Source organism: Otolemur garnettii, unplaced genomic scaffold, assembly GCF_000181295.1.
Source record: "Otolemur garnettii isolate 467f Iridium unplaced genomic scaffold, OtoGar3 scaffold00095, whole genome shotgun sequence".
Taxonomy (NCBI): Eukaryota; Metazoa; Chordata; class Mammalia; order Primates; family Galagidae; genus Otolemur; species Otolemur garnettii.
In genome coordinates this window covers 5956426-5963041 of record NW_003852490.1, presented here as the reverse complement: position 1 = coordinate 5963041, position 6616 = coordinate 5956426, and positions in this window count along the sequence as shown.

The following is a 6616-nucleotide window of genomic DNA, read 5'->3' as shown; positions in this document are numbered from 1 at the left end:
TGTACCTTTTACAAAGGAGGCATTCAGTAGAGATTTGGGGGATGAATAAATGAGTGAGAGTTAATGAATAACCAATCTCATGTCCAGATGTTATTTTATCTGCTAATTACAGGCAAATAAATTGAAGACCAAAAGACTGAGCACCTGGAATCAAGAGTGAAGACTTGATCACACACAGTCCCAAGCAGGGGACCTAACTAGGCATAAATGAATCAGTATGACATAGGTGAATGGAGAGAGGTGTTTAAAGGATAAATTGGATTAGGTTTGAGGTTCTGATAGATGATAAAATAACTTTTACAGCACATGTAAATAGTGAATTTAGCATCAAATGAATTTGAAAGAATTCTGACTTTCAAAATATGAGGTTCTTCCATTTAAATAAGTTTTACGATTATTGATTAGCTATGAATAAACTTTATGTTACCAAAATCAACAGAGGGATACTACAATTAAAAGTTGAAGCAAAATGAAAACATCAATTTAATTAGTACCCCTTTTGCATCAAATTGTGGTAAATAATTATGTGAATTAGCATTATTTAATAAGTAGGCAAAAACCAAATGGTGATATTAGTGTGAACAGGACCACTACTGCTTGACCGCCCATCTACATATTAAAGCATCTTAAAGCTAAACTAACATTCTTTTTTATTCTTTTGTAGAAACAGGGTCTTGCTCTATTGCCCAGGTTGGAGTTAATGGCAGGATCATAGCTCACTGTTGCCCAGAACTCCAGGCTTCACGTTTTACTCCCCCCTCAGCTTCCCAAGTAGCTGGGAGTACAGGCAGGTGACACACACTCCCCTGTAAACTCACTTATTCTTAAATAGGCCAACCCCCAAATTGACAAGACACAATGTTCTAAACACAGGTAGCAGTTTATATACAGCTTAAATAAAACTATGTGAAACCAAAGTGTGAATTTCCTGATTTACATAAAAGACAAATTAGAGACTAGTAATTATTTGTCCTAAACTAGCTCCTTAAATTATGAAAGAATTTATCATTAAATTATTTTGATAACAACTCTCTTAAAGCATATAAGTAGGATTTGATTTACTAATATTTGAGGAACTTTAGGTCCTTATAAACTGCTTAAAATTATACACTAATTTTTACAATCTTAAAGATTATTTAACAGAGGACAATAAAGTCTTATTTTCTGGAAATCTAAAACTTTCAAATTGGTAGTTTTAGGAAGCTATATTGTGTATTTACAAAATAAAATTAACAACTCAAAATTTTAGAAAAGTGAGGTACTTAATTTCAATTCAATAATATTTTAAGTATTGTATGGTAATATACGTAGAGACACAGTCTTTCTGTTTGATTTGTTAGGACAAGTGGTAGTGTTCTTAGGGAGGACAGGACACAAAGGAGGCTCTTGGTGTGATTACTTAGTCTACATTTGAGTACTGGAACTCTTAAAAGTGTATCAGAGATTTGGTTTGGGAATGACTAATAATAATATAAAACAAGAAGATTTAGAAATGAAGTACTTGATTATTTGTAATGAAAAATGCAGCAGTGCATTGGAGTAAAAAATACTTAAATATTTATATAACACATTAAAAAATAATAAAAGAAAGAAGTCCTGACAATAAGAATACTGACACCTAAGGACAGTTGCTGTTTTTTGAAATTTTATTAAATTCAATTGTCCTTTACTTTCTCACAGAATCTTTAATATTGAAAATATTAAAAAATGCACACATAATCTCATAAAATTTAGGTCTATTTAACTGCACATACACATAAAGCAAACACATTTACTTTTAGATACTTGGGATGATATGTAGTAGTATGGTATATCCTAGATTGGTCATTGAAATTTTTATAGTAATTATTTTTCCACCTTTTAAAAGATTCTACATAAGCCTCAACCTTGCAGCAAGGCTTATTATTTGATTGTATTAACTTTTAACATTCAAGTTATGATTCATATCTTTTGTATTCCTGTCAAATTTTAATTAATATTTTTGGACAATATTTCTAGACTGAATTACAGTGCACAATAATGTGAGTATGGTTTTGTTACCTATTGCTGGAAAGTTTTGAGAAATATTTTATACTCCTACCAACATATGTCATATTGCTCATCTCATTACCTACTGGCAAGTAATGTAAATGGTTTTTAATAACTTGAAATATCATGTGTAAAGTATAATCTAATAATAGTCTAATAGAAATTGCTTTCAAATTTTTATTAGCTCTATTTATTTATATTTTTATCCAAATTTTATTTTGTGATAGATTTATCATTGCTCTTTTGCTGTTATTAATTTTTTTCAATTTTCTCTTATTGTTTGGATAAACTATTTATTATCTTAAATGTTTATCTCTATATGTTTTGCAATTAATTTACCTGCTTGTTATATGCCTTAAAATGTGCAAATAATGACTTTTAATATAGAGATAATTAATATTTTTAATATCATAAATAAGTATGTCTCAAAGAATTTTCTTGATATAGATTGTTTTCCACGTAGACAATGTAGGAATATTTAAAAGATTTTTCTTGTATTTAACATGTTTAAAGAATGTGATGCAGAGGGTGGCGCCTGTGGCTCAAGGTTTGGAGCATCAGCCCCGTATACTGGAAGTGGTGAGTTCAAATGCAGACCCAGCCAAAAACTACAAAAAAAAAAAAAGTGATGCTGATTCCCATTATCCTATATTAAGAACTAAGCAAGCATTTTACTTGTATCACTCAGGTCTGGAAATTCAAAGATAAGGGGCTGGAAGTATTTCTGACAGCCTCCAATCAGGCTGTCTCAGTTCTCCTCCCAATCTAAACATTAAATATCTAAAGGGAGTATAATATTTTATTCATGTCTGTAACCTTATTAGAAACAAACAAAAATAAATAAGAATGATAGCACACTTACATAAAATCCATAAACCCCAACTATGAGATTCTAATTCAAAGTATTTTTCTGTAAAATTATTTCCTTTAATTTTGCCACACATTTATACACAAAGTAAAGCTTGCTAAGCTTCACATAGAATTCGTTAGTTAACAGGGCTTTTTTTTCTCAAAGAATATCTCAAGTATCAGCAGTTTCTGCCAAGTGTCTGTGTTCGTATAGATTAAGGTGACCTGCAGGTTCGGAAACTTGATGTAACACGATGTTTAACCAGGTGTAGACTTTTGTTGTGGTTGCTGATACCTGAAATCAGTATATGGTGTTTTGTGTCTGTAAGTTGGTTTCATTAGCGAGTGAACTCTTCTGATAAGAAGAAAACTAGATAAATGAATGCACTAATGCTAACTCCTTGAAGTGGAAAGCAGGAAGTTTTTAATATGGTGGAACTATTAGAGTTCCCTTGTGTTGCATCAGAATTCAGGAATGCCTTAGCCACAACGTAACTGGCCTTTCTGCAATGTTTGTGCATAAAATGCCATTGCTTTTTATCTCAGCAGACTATGAGTGAACCAATGGTGTTTCTGGCCTATAGATTCTCTCCTCTATTAATGAGTAAACTCATTGATTTCCCCCCACCCCTGCCTCTGACACAATTCTAGGCCATAGGCTTGGTGGTGATGAGACACCCTATATTAGGAGCTCATCTTCTGCCTCTGTCAGCTTTACTGCAGGTCTTGTTCTCATTACGATCACTTGTCACTCTGAGGTACCTTTATCTCAGAGTCTGGAATCCTGAAATATCTCTGTGGTGAAAATCCTGGGCTCATCTGGACTTCCCTTAATTTTCTGTCATTTTGATTTGAAATGACTCCCTGTGATAATTCATTGGGATTCTAAGAATTGGGTAATCTCAAATGACATGGACAGCACACACGCTGTAGTATAAACAAAGAAAACTTTTTTTTTCTATACTTTAAAAATTTTTTGTTGTTATTGTTGTTTGGGATTCATTGAGGATACAAAGAATTAGGTTACACTGACTGCAGTTGTTAGGTAAAGTCCCTCTTTAATTGTGTCCTGCTCCTAAGAGATGTGCCATACACTGTGACCCCCAGCCCCCTCCTTCCTCCACTCTCCCCAATCTCTAATTCCCGTACTCCCATCCTAGTATTAGATCATCTCCTGCCTTCATATTAGAACTGAGTACATGGGACAAAGAGGGTCTTTTAAAACTTTATATGGGAACATAATGTCAGACTTCTTGAAAATACACACAAATTGTTCATAACATCTCAATTGACAATCTGGCAGTGCAATGAGGTAGAAGTATTCGCATGTTAGATATGTTGCTAGGGTTCTTCTTTATGTGAAAATTCTTTGGTTTTGCTAAAATCTGCTATTGCCTGTGTTTTCCTCTATCTGTTTTTTAGCCTTTTTTTTTTTTTTTTTGTATCTTTGAGACAGAGTCTCATTCTATTGACCATGGGTAGAGTTCTGTGGTGTCACTGCTCACAGCAACCTCAAACTCTTGGGCTCATACTATCCTCTTGCCTCAGCCTCCTATGTAGCTGGAACTACAGGTATATTCCATGAAGTTTTTCTATTTTTAGTAGAGATGGGGGGTCTCAGTCTTGTCCAGGCTGGTCTTGAATTCCTGAGCTCAAGCAATCCACCTGCCTCTGACTCCCAGAGTGCTAAGATTACAGTTGAGAGCCACAATGCCTTGCCTGCTTTTCAGATTTTGGACATCATTTATTTTTATTTTTGCTTAGACTCCTGAAAAATTATATTCTGTAGAATGTAATTCCCTAAAAATTAATCTCAAAACAAACTTCCTAAATTTGATAAATGTGCAATTCAAAATATTGGCAGATAATATGCCATATTTAAACTATGAAAAGATCTGTTAACCAACAGGCAAGGGTTTTTTCCCAGATGTGTAAGAAGTGTAATTATTACTCCATATTTATTAACATTCTAGCCTGACATGGTCAGATATAGAAATTATATCACAAGAACATTCTGTGCATTTTCAAAGTTTATTTTAACCTATAAGAATGAACATATTTTATTACCACTTTATGAACTACTTCCATAACCTTTTAAATGAAGTCACATTGGATTACAATTGGCCTTTCAGATTTATAGTTTTTGCTTATATGACAAAGTAAAATATGTTCAAATTAAAAGTCTTTGCCCCCCCTCAAGCATTACTGAGGAGCAAATAACATTACATGTGTTAAACATATACCATTTTTTCCTTAGCCTCAACTGTAGCTATGATCTCCAGGGATTTCAGCAAATTTTCATGTTGCTATCCAATCAGGAGTTATGATCTTGTTAGGAAAGGTAGAGTAGGATAATATGTATAATTTACGCAAAGTTTATGATAGCATCGCAAAGTTTATGATAGCATTTAGAATGCAGGAAAAAATAATTCAGAGACAGAACTAGGGTGATGAAAATTTGAAAATCAATGATAATTGAAATCTAGATAAAGCAAGAATTGAGAGAAATAAGTAGACCAAGCTAATTTAATATGTCCTTAAGACTTTTCAGAAATAAAGGCTTTATATGCTAGTTACAGACTATGTGGCAATCTTTCAGAATGGCTAACTTGTGGCCTTTTAAATGTCAGTAGGCAAAAGAATAGTAGACCTGTTCCTCTCTTCATATCTAGGGAAAAAAAGAATGGACAATTACAAGCAGATACTGATACAGGATTCCCCCATTCAGGACTGGACAAAGACTCCTGTTTTCTGGGCCTGGGCAATTTCATATAAGACCAGCCTCTTCTGAAGTGGATGCCCTGTCACTTTGCTGGGAGTTCTGGAGGGACTGCATTCATTTGTTAGTACCCCCATCAACACTGAAAAGGTGTCTTCCATCTACAAGTCCTGGCCAAATGTACTTCCTAAGACCTTATACCCCTACACAAAATACCTGCATAAAAACTTCCCATTTGAGTCTTTCCCTTTGCCAGAAGCTCTGATGCTTTTTATTCCTTCTATATTCCTTTAGACCTAATAAATCCTATCTTACCACTGATCTGTGGTCTGTGGGTTTGTTCTTTGAATCCTCAAGACCAAGGACCTACTACAGAGAGAAATTCCTCTAACAATACCATGTACGGACACAAGGCCTGACTGTACCATAGACAACATGTATTAAACACTCTGATCTCTCTTGCCCTCACCCATCTCAGTATTTCTCCACCCAGATGGGGAGACATCCCACCTCCCCTCAAGATATGTCTAATTGGTACAATCATTACCCTGTGTACCCCTGTGAAAACATGGAACTGATGAGTAACAAGCCTATTTTAACAAGTGTATGTAATCAGATAGACCCACTATGATGATGAGAAAGATGATCTGGGTAAATGAGATTCCTCACTCTTAAATTAATTTGTAGGCTATAAATGACAACAAATGTAGTCTCCTTAGTTGTATGCCTTTATATCTAGGAAAAAGATATTTACTAAATAAATGCCTGGAAGTGAAGAGTGTCTGAAATCTTTTCTTATTGGACATTGAGTTGCTTTTTCATTGAGGGCTTATTTTCCTCTGTTATTCTTCTTTTAATAAATTGATGTGAACCCTAATTAATATCACCTAGAAAAGCTTAATTGTGTAGAACAGTCTAAAAATCAAATGTATTATCTTCTTCAATACTACATATCTCTGTGAATTTTTAAGCTATAGAAAATAGTAGCAAATAAATCCCACCCTGAGTAAGAATGTAAAT